The sequence below is a fragment of the Dipodomys merriami genome, unplaced genomic scaffold (assembly GCF_024711535.1).
Source record: "Dipodomys merriami isolate MVZ:Mamm:240054 unplaced genomic scaffold, mDipMer1.0.p SCAF_181, whole genome shotgun sequence".
NCBI classification, from domain to species: Eukaryota; Metazoa; Chordata; class Mammalia; order Rodentia; family Heteromyidae; genus Dipodomys; species Dipodomys merriami.
The window spans coordinates 1,678,601-1,691,892 of record NW_027203171.1 but is presented as its reverse complement, the minus strand read 5'-3'; the positions used below and the strand labels follow the sequence as shown (position 1 = coordinate 1,691,892).

Below are 13,292 nucleotides of genomic sequence, written 5' to 3'. Positions count from 1 at the left end.
AAACCCCATATTTTTTAGGTTTGAATATCCCATCATATTTACTGAAAATCAGTATTGTGGATATGTTTGTTAGATATACATTGCAAAAACAAACAAAAAGCATGTGTCACCTCCAGATTGTGGATGCATTTGAAGTTGTTTTGTACATACAAATGTTTCTTAATTAATTGTTCTTTTGTGGGAGTAACTATCACAACTTTAACAAATAAGGATTTTTGAATATCTTTTCCAATATAAATAAGATCCCAAAGAAAGTCTTGCAATTTCTGAAAACCCTTTGAATATTTTATGATCCTAACTACTCAGGAGACTGAGATCGGAGGATCACAGTTTAAAGCCAGGCCGTGAGACTCTTATCTCCAATTAACCACCAGGAAACCAGAAGTGGCACTCTGGCTCAAAGTAACAGCACACTAGCCTTGAGCTGAAGAGCTTGGGGACAAAGCTAAGGCCCAGAGTTCAAGCCCCACAACCGAAAATGAATAAATAAATAAATAAATAAATAAATAAATAAATAAAGCAGCCGGGTGCTGGTGGCTCACACCTGTAATCCTAGCTATTGAGGCTGAGATCTGAGGATCATGGTTTTCAGTTCATTGACTATACAGCTAAAAACATTTCTGAAATAAACATTGTTAAAATCTGAAAATGTAAATGGGTATATAGGCTTTTTATGCATCATTTTATGAAAAGCCAGTTTTTATGAAACTAAAAGATATAGAATAAAAGAATGGAAGTGAATTGGGTGAGCTAATTATTAGTATAACTTTGTTTTCTATTAGCATAGTCTTTTGAATTACATGATGAAGTTAAATTATGTCCTTTGTGACACTATGCTTGTTAATTTTAGAATCTTTGTAGTTATAAGAGTGAATTTGAAAAAAAAAAGAGTGAATTTGTAGTATAAATAGTCTTTGAAAATGATTAGGATTAATCTTGTGTTTTGTGTCCTATTCCCCTAAAAATGAGTTATTTTCAAGTGTTAATAGTTTATAATTGAATCTTCAGTATCATAAGAAATTTTGAAAAAATGGATTGTGCGGGGTAAGATGTAGCTGCCTCTTCTCCGAACCTCCCCTTTGCCTCCGGACTTCTCAGGGGCCAGCAGCAGCCCGACCAGGGGCACGGGAACGAGGGCTCAGCAAATGACCATGGGCTTGGTGTCCAACTAGCAGTTTGCAGGTGGCTGTGCCAAGGCAGTGGAGAAGGCGCCCGAGTAGGCGCCAGGGGATTCGGCTCCGGCGGCCGAGGAGCTGCAGCTGCTGCACAGGGCCGGCATCTGTAAGTGGTTCAACGTGATCATGGGGTTCGGCTTCCTATCCATGACCGCCTGCACCATGGTCGCGCTGGACCCCCTGGTGGACGTCTTTGTGCACCAGAGTAAGCTGCACATGGAGGGCTTCTGGAGCCTGAGGGTGGGAGAGGCTGTGGAGTTTACCTATAAGAAGTCTGCCAAAGGCGTAGAATCCATTGGATTCACTGGGCCCAGTGCGGTGTTCTCTTTGGTAGTGAGAGGCGGCCAAAGTTGAAGAACATGCAGAAGCGCAGATCCAAAGGAGACAGGTGCTACAGCTGTGGTGGTCTAGACCATCATGCCAAGGAATGCAAGCTGCCACCACAGCCCAAGAAGTGCCACTTCTGCCAAAGCATCAACCACATGGTGTCCTCCTGTCCACTGAAGGCTCAGCAGGTCCCCAGTTCCCAGGGAAAGCCTGCCTACTTTAGGGAAGAAGAACAAGAAGAGATCACAGCCCTGCCCTGCTCCCCGAGGCCCAATATTGAGCCACCAGAGTAAGGGGGGCTACTCTTGCCAGCAGGAAGTTTCAAGGAGAAGGCATGAAACGGCAAAGTGGAGAAAATGGGGATATGGGATGGGTTGGTGAGTAGCTGGCACTGCCATATGTCTCAGGCCGGAATGTCCCAGCATCACCCCATCTTGTCTTTTGATGAGGGGAAGGGGTTATGCATAGGAATCCCATCATGATCTATCCCAATTCAAGTGAGGGGCTTTGGGGGAACCATTTTGAAACCTGCATACTTTATATGATAAGCTTCACCTGTCCTACATGCTTCCCCTCCCTCCGCCCCACCCCCCCCAGCCTCCAGCTTCTAAAAATGACCCAGATTGGCAAGTTGTTCCTTTAAAGAAGGATGTGTCCTATTTCTCTTGCCAGGGTGTGAAACAAATAAGCATCAGACCAGCAGATCCATGGGCCCAAATCCCCAAGGTGTAATACCTCGGGTAGGAGGGCCCGTCAGGAGCAAGGTAGGGTTGTTTTGTTTTGTTTTGTTTTTTGTCTCTCCACCACCTCCTCTCCTAAACATCTTGTTTCCTCATCACCCTATCTTGAGCCGTAGTGCTGGGAGAGCTTGTCCAGGCATTTGGTTGTGATGACAGGCAACATGGGTTACTAGGGAATGGCTGTAAACCTGCTGCTCTGTGCTTCTCCCCGCCCCGCCCCAATTCTGGGCCAATGTGATTGTAATTTATTTGTTCCCTTGGATAACTGCACCTTGGGTCCCCGCTTTCTTCAGGATGCCAAAACTGCACTATATGTGAGAATGATATATCTTGTGCATTTTAACTTTTTTTCTTATTATAAATATTCTGGTATTGTATTTTTATATATTTTAATCTTAAGGCCCTCCTTCCTGCACTGTGTTCTCAGGTACATGAGCAATCTCAGGGATAAGTAGGCAACAACTCCAGGTCAGCACAGCAGGAAGAATTTGTTGTTTTTATCACCATGGAGAACAACCATTTGTAGTGCCTAGCCTATTGAACTACTTCATTTTTGCCAATTAGAGCTGGTTTTTCTGCCATAAGGTCATCTTGAAACCCCATCAACCCTTGGAAATGTTTCATGGGAGACTAAGTTTTTAATTGGGTTGCCCCATGACTTGTTCTCCTTCTGCTGGAAGAATGGAAATTAGTCTAAACAGGAAATGGTGGTGCAGACAAGGTAGAAAAGGCCCAAAGAGGAAGACAAGGTTAGTAATGATTGTCTAATCCTATGGCTCTGGGACTTGTTTTCTTTCCATATACCACATCTATCCTTTACTAGGTTAGCCTGGGATTACTGTGCAAGTAACTGTATATGTATTTTTTTTCCTCTAAGGAATGGGAATTGATATGTTTGGATTTTAAGACCACAGATATGTGTCCACCTTGTACTAGCCATGCAGGGATGGCTCTATAAAAAGCAAGGACCAAAATCCTCAGTCTCGGCTTCCAGGGAAATCCATAAGTGAAGGCCTCTCTCTGGAGCCCGTGTCCTGCCCTGCTGCATAATTGTTCATAGTGTTGTGTTAGCTAAAGGAGAAAAAGGGAGTTTCGTTTACATTCTGTGAGATCACCGCAAACCTACCTCACTGTGTTGAAACAGGACAAATGCAATAGAATGCATTGGGTGATGTGTGTCTGATCCTAGTTTCTTGTCTCCCCACAAATGCTGGCCCCTCTAGTTAATTGTATTTGTCTAGGCTCTGTAGGACTTTACTGAGTTTCTGAGTTGATCATTTGCTAGGTGGCCTAGTTTGCGTAAATAATAATGTGTGGGTTTTTTCTCCATGTTCTTTTTGAGGTGTTATTGTTTACAAACTTCTTTTAGAATTGAGAAAAATAGCCAAACCATCTTTGACAGAAGGTTATGCACTAGACAAAAGGATCTGAAGCTAAGTTGGGGGACCTTCTAAAGTGAGGATCTTGAACTAGTTTTTCTTTTGTTCCCTCTCTTCCTCTATTTCCCATTTTGGACTAGATCTTCGTTGGTAAAAATAATAATAATAAGTCCCTATCTTCTACCCTTTTCTCCCTCAAAAGAAAACCTACATGCCCATACACAGATGACTCTTGGAATGTCTCTTCAACTTTTATGTGACTTATGCAAAGATTCTGAAGACGCTAGGGCTCCAACCTCTCCACACCCCACACACACACCTTGTTCCCAACCTGAGTCCATGTTTTTTAAACATAATTCTCATCAAATATGACATTTGTGACCAAACTTGTTTGTTCTGTAATACTAGAGAAAATCAAGTGTGGCTTTCCTTGTAGAAAGTGGGGTCAGGAGACCAGGAAAGGGAATATTAATGTGTGTTCCAGTCACTCAGGAACTTGTACACAGGTGCAAGAAAAGTCATGTCAAAGTGGCCACAAGATTGTTTAATGGGAGACGGACAAATGTAACTCCATGTTTACTGCGAGAAACCAAAGTTTTGTGAGAAATCTTGAATTTATGGGGAGGGAGGGTGGGAAAGTGTGTACCTGTCTGTCCTTCCTCTGATCCCTGCAGACTAAAGCTCCCTTGGGCTTTTATGATACCAGTCCTGGGTGTTTTATTTCATGATTGATTTGTGCTGTACCCAAGTACTTCCTTTCCTCCTTTCTAACCATTTTTTTTTTAACACATCCTGACTCTTCCCTTCCCTTTCTTTTCCTGGGAAAATACAATGAATGAATAAATAAATAAATACTTAAAAAAAGAAATTTTGAAAAAATATAGTAGTATTGATGTCTTTTTTAGGGAGTGGAGTCTGGTAGTGGGGCCTGAACTCTGGGCCTGGTCGCTGTCCCTTAGCTCTTCAGCTCAAGGCGAGCACTCTTCCACTTGAGCCAAAGCGTCACTTCCAGCTTTTTTCTTTTTGCTTATCTGGTGCTTATCTGGTGTCTCTACCTCTGAGACACCTTCCAGCCCTTTATGTCTTTTTAAACCAATTGTATTCAGAAGTTGGAAAGGCTTTAATTCATGCTTAGGTCTTGTTGTCTATGATTTTTATCCTCTCATTCCTAACATTAATGATAGGTCAGTCTGTATTTTTGGGTACAAGAAAGGTAAAATATTTATCTGGGGTCAAAGGTGATTTTTATATCAGTCTTGGTTTAATAGCATTTTAAAGTATACCTTTTCTCAAAATGTTGGGTATAAAAAGCAGTCAAAAAACTTCTAATAGTAAACAACCTAGGTGAGCTACACTGTGGAAATGATTGGTGTATAAGACCTGCAGTCTGTTTCCATCAGGAATTGGGGAGGTCATTCTTTCAGTAAGACAGTGTTAAACAGAGATAGGGTCCCCAGGCAGCGCAGTGTTGAGTGAAGGGATAGAATATTATTTCTGCTATTTTGACCTAGAAATCAAGAATGTTACACTTTAGCAGTTCCTTTCACAATGGAGGTATGTATGGATTATGAACTTTGAGTTTTCATATTACAATTATCTATTTTCTAAGAAAGATAAAGTGAAATATTATGAGTGTACACAATACTGGGAATTTTTCCTAGAATTTGTAGACAAAGGGATGGTATTTTGGTCATAAAATAGAATGAGGTTAATTGATACATTTGGAGATGGACCTCAGGCTAACACTTACCATGTGTGCAATGTTGTAGTAGTAATTACAACTCTGAAGACTTCAATATCATCATCTGAGAATTAAAAATGTAAGTAGTTCCACTTTATGCAATTATTGTGAGGATTAAATTAGATACCATAGGTAAAGTATTGGAAAAACAATCAATTAGCATTTGGCAAATTCTACCTGTTATTTTATCATGTGATGAATTCTAACATTTTTACTCTGGTTTTATATTGTCTCTTTATGATGTGCAATGTGATGTATTGATATTCATTGCATTGATCATTTTTCTGTCACTATAAGGAAAAAACCTGAAAAGAAAATTTCTGAGGAAGAAACTATTATATTGTTTCATGGCTTAAGAGAGCACTGTTTAAGATCAGATGTCTCCATTGTTTTTAATTATATTTTTATTATCTTAACTAGTTGTACAAGGGAATTTTCATTCAATAAATCATGTTTTTATGTATAATGGATATTTATATAACTTTTCCCTACCCTTCAAAACCTCACCACACTTTAATATTTTCTAGTTTCATACTATCTGCATTGAATATTATGTCTTCACTTTCTTCCTCCATAGCTCACTTTATTCCTTCCCTTTGACTTCCCCTCACATCTTCCAACAGATTGTTTCCTGGTATTCATTTTGTTGTATTAAAAGTTCAATTTTATAAAAAATATGACATCATTTAAATACTCCTCTGTAAATAGCATGATTTGGTTAATATTGCTGTGTAAACTTGTATAAAGTTCTAGCTTCCAAATATGAGACAGAACATGGGTCCTTTTGTGTCTGGCTCTGACTTATTTTACTTAACATATTTTTAGATCTATCCATTTCATTGTAAATAATGTAACAGTCTTCATAAAGGATAGGTACAATCCACTTATGTATATATGACACAGTTTTGCCAACCATCTCTCTGCCAAAGGGCATCTGGGCTGTTTCCATAACTTGGCTATGGTGAATAGTGCAATAGTGAACATGGTTGTGAAAGTGATTTTACTGAAACCATTTGGAAGAATTCATCACTATCTTTCTGGGAGCAATCCCCTAACCTGTTTTCCAGAATAAGCACATCCTTCCCATCATCTCCATCGCAACGTTTTGCAAGTCCTCAAAAACACACTACCCCATATAGGTCTCAATAAGCTAAAACCACACTGTGCCCATATTCTTTCAATACATTTTTAATAATTGTACATATAATTTACTGAGAAACTTCTATGTACTTTCCTAATGTGGGAATGAGAGACATAACAACAGAATGAAATTAAGAAATATGCATCTTATTTAGCTATTATCATATTTAAAATCTTTTTCAGCTCTAACTTAGAGCCTCGCTTACTATTATTTTAATCTTTATTTGATTACTTCATCTATCGCCTAAATTATAACAGGTAAGTTAAATACAAAGTCAAAAAGTGTGGTTTGATTTTGACACTCTTGTGTGAGGATGCACAATATGGGCCAATAGATGGATTGGAATTAATAGCAATTATCCATTTTGCTAAAGTAGAGATGGTTTTCCCAAACTGATTCTCACAATTAATATTGCATTCAACAAAAAGAAACGTGTAACAATTCCCTTTGTTTTGCTCCTATTAACTTTTGTTTCCATTTTATTTTATAATGAATGATGATTTCATAAGTCTCCTGTACATGCAAAAATATGTAGAAATATTTCTATCTATGCATTAATCTATACATACACACATATATTACACAGGTTACAATGATAATGTATAACTTCTATAACTATACAATTTACTAAATTATTAAAAACATCGATGGCTCATGACTGGAATCCTGGTTACTCAGGAGGCTGAGATCTGACGATCGTGGTTTGAAGCCATCCTGGGCAGGAAAGTCCATGAGCCTCTTATCTCCAAACAACCAACAGAAAATCAGAATTGGAACTGTGGTTCAAAGTATTAGAGTGGTAGCCTTGAGAGAAAAAGCTCAGGGACATCACCCAGGCTCTTAGTTCAAGAATTACAATCTACCCGAAAAAAATCTATTTAATTTACACCTGTGTAAGTAGAGTATTTCCATCACCCAAATGCACATCCATGCTCATTTGCAAAGTAACTCTCTTTTGTCTGAAGTACCATTAAACATTATCACTAAAGTAGAAAGCATTGGAACGTAGGTTCATTCTATCTCTCTCATGGATTTTTCTCCACTCAAATACTCAAGTGTTACAATTGTTCTAATTATTTAAAATCATAGTTTTTTTCTTTATTACCCCTAATATTAGAGTTTGAATTGAGTGTTTTGTGCCCCTTAAATGGGTGTTCTTACCACGTTGTCATGCCCCCAGCCCTGTTATCCTGATTATTTTTTAGCTAGAAACTAAATTCATACTTGTGTATGATCTTAGCCTCAGTCTACTTGATGTTATTCTTCCTGGAATTTAGAATAACAGGTGCATGGAATTGTGTAGGGGAAAATCAGTCAGGAGGTAAAATCTATATTGAATATTAATAGTTAAAGAGGAAAAAGAGATCCTAAATGGCAAACTAAAGACAAAGCAATATCAGAGTACTATATGCTCAATATTAAATAAGAAGGTTTAATTGAAAAATTGAGCTGAAATGTGCACATCAGGTAAAAGCAAGAAATCAGAGCCTACCACCAACAAAGAAACACCATAATGCATATCTCAGAAAAAGGAAAAAGTTCCTGTCCTTGATTTCAATGATACATATAATCCCTACACACGCACATGCACATGCACACACACACACACACACACACACACACACACACACACACACACACACACACGAATGTATGCAACAGCTCAACCTTCTCGTATCCATTCAACATGAATTAAAGATTTTCCTATAATAGTTGAAACTTTAAAAGTTTCTAGTTTTGTAAATAATTGATGACAGATGCATAAGCAAATGTTTTCTGAATAACACTATGTTATGTAATTGAGAATTTATGATGGTTATATCTACTTAAAATATCTCTGAATCTCGAAAGAATTAAACAAGAGACAATTCGAATTTGGGACTATATTTCTACCAGCTATTCAGCAAAGGCTTAAAAAAAGTTATGAGATCCAATATTAAATACCAAATTAATATAATGAATACATGTGTAAGTGAAGTGAAAGACAGTGATCAGAGACCTATGCTGCCTCCAATTCTCAGCAGGCTGCACACTGTGACACCTTTGATTCTGCTGCGCCAGTTCATTTCCCTAGAGCACTGGCCCTGCTGGGGTTGGGGATGGGGGCTGGGTGGAGAGGGAGGAGGACACAGGGGAAGCAGAGCTTTGGTTGGGGCTGAGAGCGATGGGGAGAGGATGGTGGGGAGGCCCTGAAGGAGGCTGTGAAGGGAGGAAGAGGCAGTTGGCCAACAGCTCATGCAACAGCAGCCCTAAAGGCAGCTGGGTTTTGGAGAGTGTCTGTGAGGTGTGCAATTTGGGGTGGATTTGCTAGGGCCTATTTGCTTGGTGAGGAGAGGAAGAAGTCTCGAGTCCCACCCATACAGATAATGAAAAATGAGACAACCAGTGGCTGAAGAATTTCAAGAACAAAGTCAGGGACTTATAGGTAACCTCTAGGGCCAGTGAGGGCAGCAAGGATGGGCCTGTGGTTGTCATGCCTCTCTCGATGCCCTTGGAAGTGAGGGCCAGCTCTCCTGTGGGTTAGGCCTCGCTCTTGCCTTGAGGCCAGCACCAGGATTTGTCAGCACAGCCTCACCCTGCCCCAAGGAGCTGGCCTGTTGTGGGTGCTGGAACCTGGGCAGATGCTGGAAGGCTATACATAGCAAGGCAGAGGAAGCATGGCTGGTAGGCTCTGCTCCAGCCCAGCCAAGCTCAGGAGCACTGGGGAAGTTACTGCACTGGATCAGGCTCAGGCACTGCTCCCCAGAGAAGTAAGGCCTCTGGAGATCTGTGCAGTGGCCGCCACATGTGGGTTGTGAACCTCCTTAGAATGGCCGAGGAGTCTCAATGGAGAGGTGCATTTGCTTCTGTGCCTCTCCCATCTTCTGGATTCCTGTTCTCCTCCTGCCTCCTGCCATGTGCAACTACAGGAGTCAACTTCTCCAAGCCACTGAGAGGCCATCCTGGAGATGCTCACAGGGCTTTCCAGGCTGTTTCACCATGCATGCAGGGCTCACAGGGTGCCATCCTCCAGGCAAAGCATACCCCCATTTCAGCTTGGCCACCCCTCCCTAGGGGATCACAAACTGCATTCTTACACAGAAAGCCAGAGGTACACAAGGCTGCCCTGCAGTCTAAGGCATCCTTTCCTGCCTCCTCCTCAGGTGTGGAGCAGCTGTGGAGCTAACTACAACATAATGTTTGATTATCTAAAAAGAAGAGGAAAAAAGCATCATTGTCCCACATACAGCTGCCCCTGGGGTTCGCTGTTTACACTATTCTTTCGCTTAGATAAGGATTCCCAAAGACCACCATGGAGCCAGTTCTCATGTGAGCACATTAGAGTCCTTTATTTCAAGCTCGAGCCTGGACTCACAACTGTCACCATTGCAGTGGGTCAGAATTGAGAGCCCCGACCCTTCAGTTAACTGGGTAATCTTATAACAATCTTATTGGCTAGCGAGTGCAGGCTAAGCAATGAGCAATAATTTGTGGAGGAGAAGGGGAAAAAAAAACAAATCGTTAAATAGGGATACAGGTGGACCCATTGCAACAATGAGATGTACAACTTCTTATGGAGAAAAACGAATTTTACAACTTTGGTGGGGGAAGGGGGCAGAGAATTCGATGGGGGAACTATGGGAGGATGGGAAGTTACAGGAGTGGGAAACAAAGGAGGAGGCTACAATGCTTGATAAGAAATGTACTCATTATCTTGCCCATATAATTGTAACCACTCTGTACAGTATTTTCACAATAAAAAGTAAAAAAAAAATTGAAAAATTTAAAAAAATCTGTAGCTTTATGTACATTCTTTCATTGGTGATGGCTATTGCTAGGGGAGTTATTTGCAGAACATTATTGTGACATTTCACAGTTTTTCCAGGAACCTGAGTTCTAACTTTCAGTAAAAGTCTACTTACAATGGGTACTTTCAGTAAAGGTCTTCACAATGGATACTTTCTGATTATTCGGAGTCTATGTCCAGAATGACTGTACTTTGGCAAAGACCTCTCACTAGGTGTGTGTGTGTGTGTGTGTGTGTGTGTGTGTGTGTGTGTGTGTGTGTGTGTGTGTGTGTGTGTGTGTGTGTGTGTGTGTGTGTGTGTGTGTGTGTTTTGTGTGTGTGTGTGTGTGTGTGTGTGTGTGTGTTGTGTGAGAGAGTCAGACACAGATGAGGTTTGGAGTAAAACACTCCTTCCCTTCAGCATTGAGTTTTGGTATATATTGTTTGTCCCACCTCCCCAATCTGGAGTTTTAAAGTTGTCATTGTAAATACTTTTATCCTTTGATCTTCTTGATATTCAGATTCCTAAGGTCTGCTTGTGAACTTCAACATTTGCTTCATGAAGGTGATGCCTTTCTTCTAACTTTTATGAAGCCTTTTCCTCTCTTTAAATCCAGTTTGTGCTGTATTAGTGGTTTTACTTAGCCCAGACTGTGGGGGCCCATGCTGTGACTGGTAATTCAGAGATTAGTTTAGGCCAATATGAGATACTATACTTTCAGAATATCAGTGAAAGAAGTTCAGCATCTTTATTAAAACAATTTCCTGATTGTAAATAAAACAAAAACATCCAGTGATATAAATGTACAATCTGTTGTTTTTAGTTAATTGTGCACCATTGTAATGAAAAAAAATCTTTTTACTAACTAAAGTGAGTATTTGTAATGGGAAAAAATAAAATATAATAAATCTTAAAAACTGATCAAATGCCAAAAAAAAGAAAGACACTGATCAGGAATGAAATACAAATGTAAATATTTAATAAATAAATGAAATATTTGAGATTCATATCCACATAGCAAACACGAAGGAAAATAAAGAGGAAAGTCACTGAGATCCTATCTTACACACCAGAATAGCTATTACCACTCAAATAAATAAACTGCTAGATAGGTTGAAATAAATCAGGAACTATATTTGATTTTGTGGCATTGTAAACTAGTGCAACCCATAGGGATATCTTAATGGAAGTTTACACAACACCAAAAAGACAGATATGTTGATGACCTTACTGCAACTGGATACATATTGAAGGAATATAAATCAACATGAACATCCATGTTCATGGCAGCAATATTCTATAGCAACCAAGCTGTGTAATCAACTTAGATGCACCAGAAAGAAAGAATGAAGAAAATGTGCTATTAATACCTACAAACATGTTCTGGTATATGAGAGGTGAATGTTTCTACTGTATAATTGCTAAATATTTTAAATATATAACTAATCTTAATTTCACTGGGTTTTGTGGCATTGTGTTTTTGCTTTAATGAGGAATGTCCATATTGATTTTCAGACCAGTTACAATAGGTTGAAGATATCCTATATTATGTGGATATTAGATCAAAATTTAAATATATCAATGAACACATAGAATACCATCATATGTAGTTTATAATTTGAAGCAATTTTAAGAAGGCAACAGTTGGGGGAAAGATGATGTTAGAAGCTTAACAAATACACAGACATGGAAAAATACAAAAAATGTGCAACTAATTACTGCTAATAGTAAAACATTTTCCTCAAGTTTTAACGATGAAACTATTAAAATAATACTTAATAACATTAAATAAATATGCCTTGGAAGATAATGTACCACTTATATACGTTTCCCCATAATTTGTTTTACTTTATAACAAATGGATTAAAAGAAAGTGTAATTACATGTCTGAAGATGCTAACACTTTCAAGTGTCATTGATTGAATCCAGCAAAGGAAAGTAACAGAGAATTAGAGAGTAAGGACAACCTGGGCTATGGATAAAGATACTCAGTAGAACTTAGTGAGGAAAGAATGTGTTCCATTTTCCTGACCAAATAGAGCTAGGACAGTTAACTTTTGACAGAACACATGTAATGTAGAATAGTGGAGTTACTAATTTAGGTAGTAATTTATTACGTTTATTCTCTAATCTTATGATGTGATTCCCAAATGATGTGAGTGATCCTAGATTTTCTGAGCCCTTTTTTCACCCAAAGTTTCTAATTACTCACCCTGCCAATCGTCCTTCTGCTACTCTCATTTCTCCTTGATTCTGAACTAAACTCCTGTAACCTCTTGGTTCATGAGAAAGAGCTGCAGAAATATGAGGATGGCTTTGAGTCTGAGCTAACATCCACTCCAGCTTGGGGATCTGGTGAAGGACTTGCACCTGGGCCTCGAATCAGATATTAATTGACCTCATTGGATATGAAGAAACTCACTCCCTCAGGCAGAATCTGTCCTTCCTTGACCTTCTCTGAACAGATTTGATACTAGGGCACAATTCAGAGAATGAGCTTTTCCATTGTCAGAAAGAACAGGTTGAAAACTAAAAGTGGCCTCAGTTCCCAAAGGGCCATTCAGAAGCCAAGAGATCACACTTTCCTCCTCATCAGAGATCTTCTGGTAGGAATATAGTCTTAGCAAAGTCTAAGATGGAGATAAACTGAGTCTGGGCCTACGGAGGAAACAAAAGAATGCCCTATCTTTGACTACAAGGGAGTTGTGTAGTGAGAAATGACAATTTCCTTCATATAAGTAAATTCACTAGATAAGTTATCTCACTGCCACTTTGCAGGAGGTCAATTTCTCCAAAGGAGAAGTTGTTAAATGTTGTGACTGCCAGTTTGCTCTCTAGGCTGTTGTCTCTCTTACCCCTTCTCATGTCAGGAATACATTGCTTCTTTCAGGCACTCAACTACTTATCCTGACTCCTAGGCAGGAATACTGCTGGCTATTCTTCGGCTAACCTCTTGTATTAAAGGTAGAATTGGCCCAGGCTCTGCTTATGCCTAGAAGTAGATGCAAGAGTTGAATATAAG

General features: G+C 39.4%; 1 pseudogene; it reads left to right on the top strand.

Annotated features, from left to right (window-relative positions):
• LOC138830038 (protein lin-28 homolog A pseudogene) overlaps positions 1 to 1,795 on the top strand; it is a 39,883-nt pseudogene extending 38,088 nt beyond the window's left edge.
• Positions 1,796 to 13,292: the final 11,497 nt, after the last annotated feature.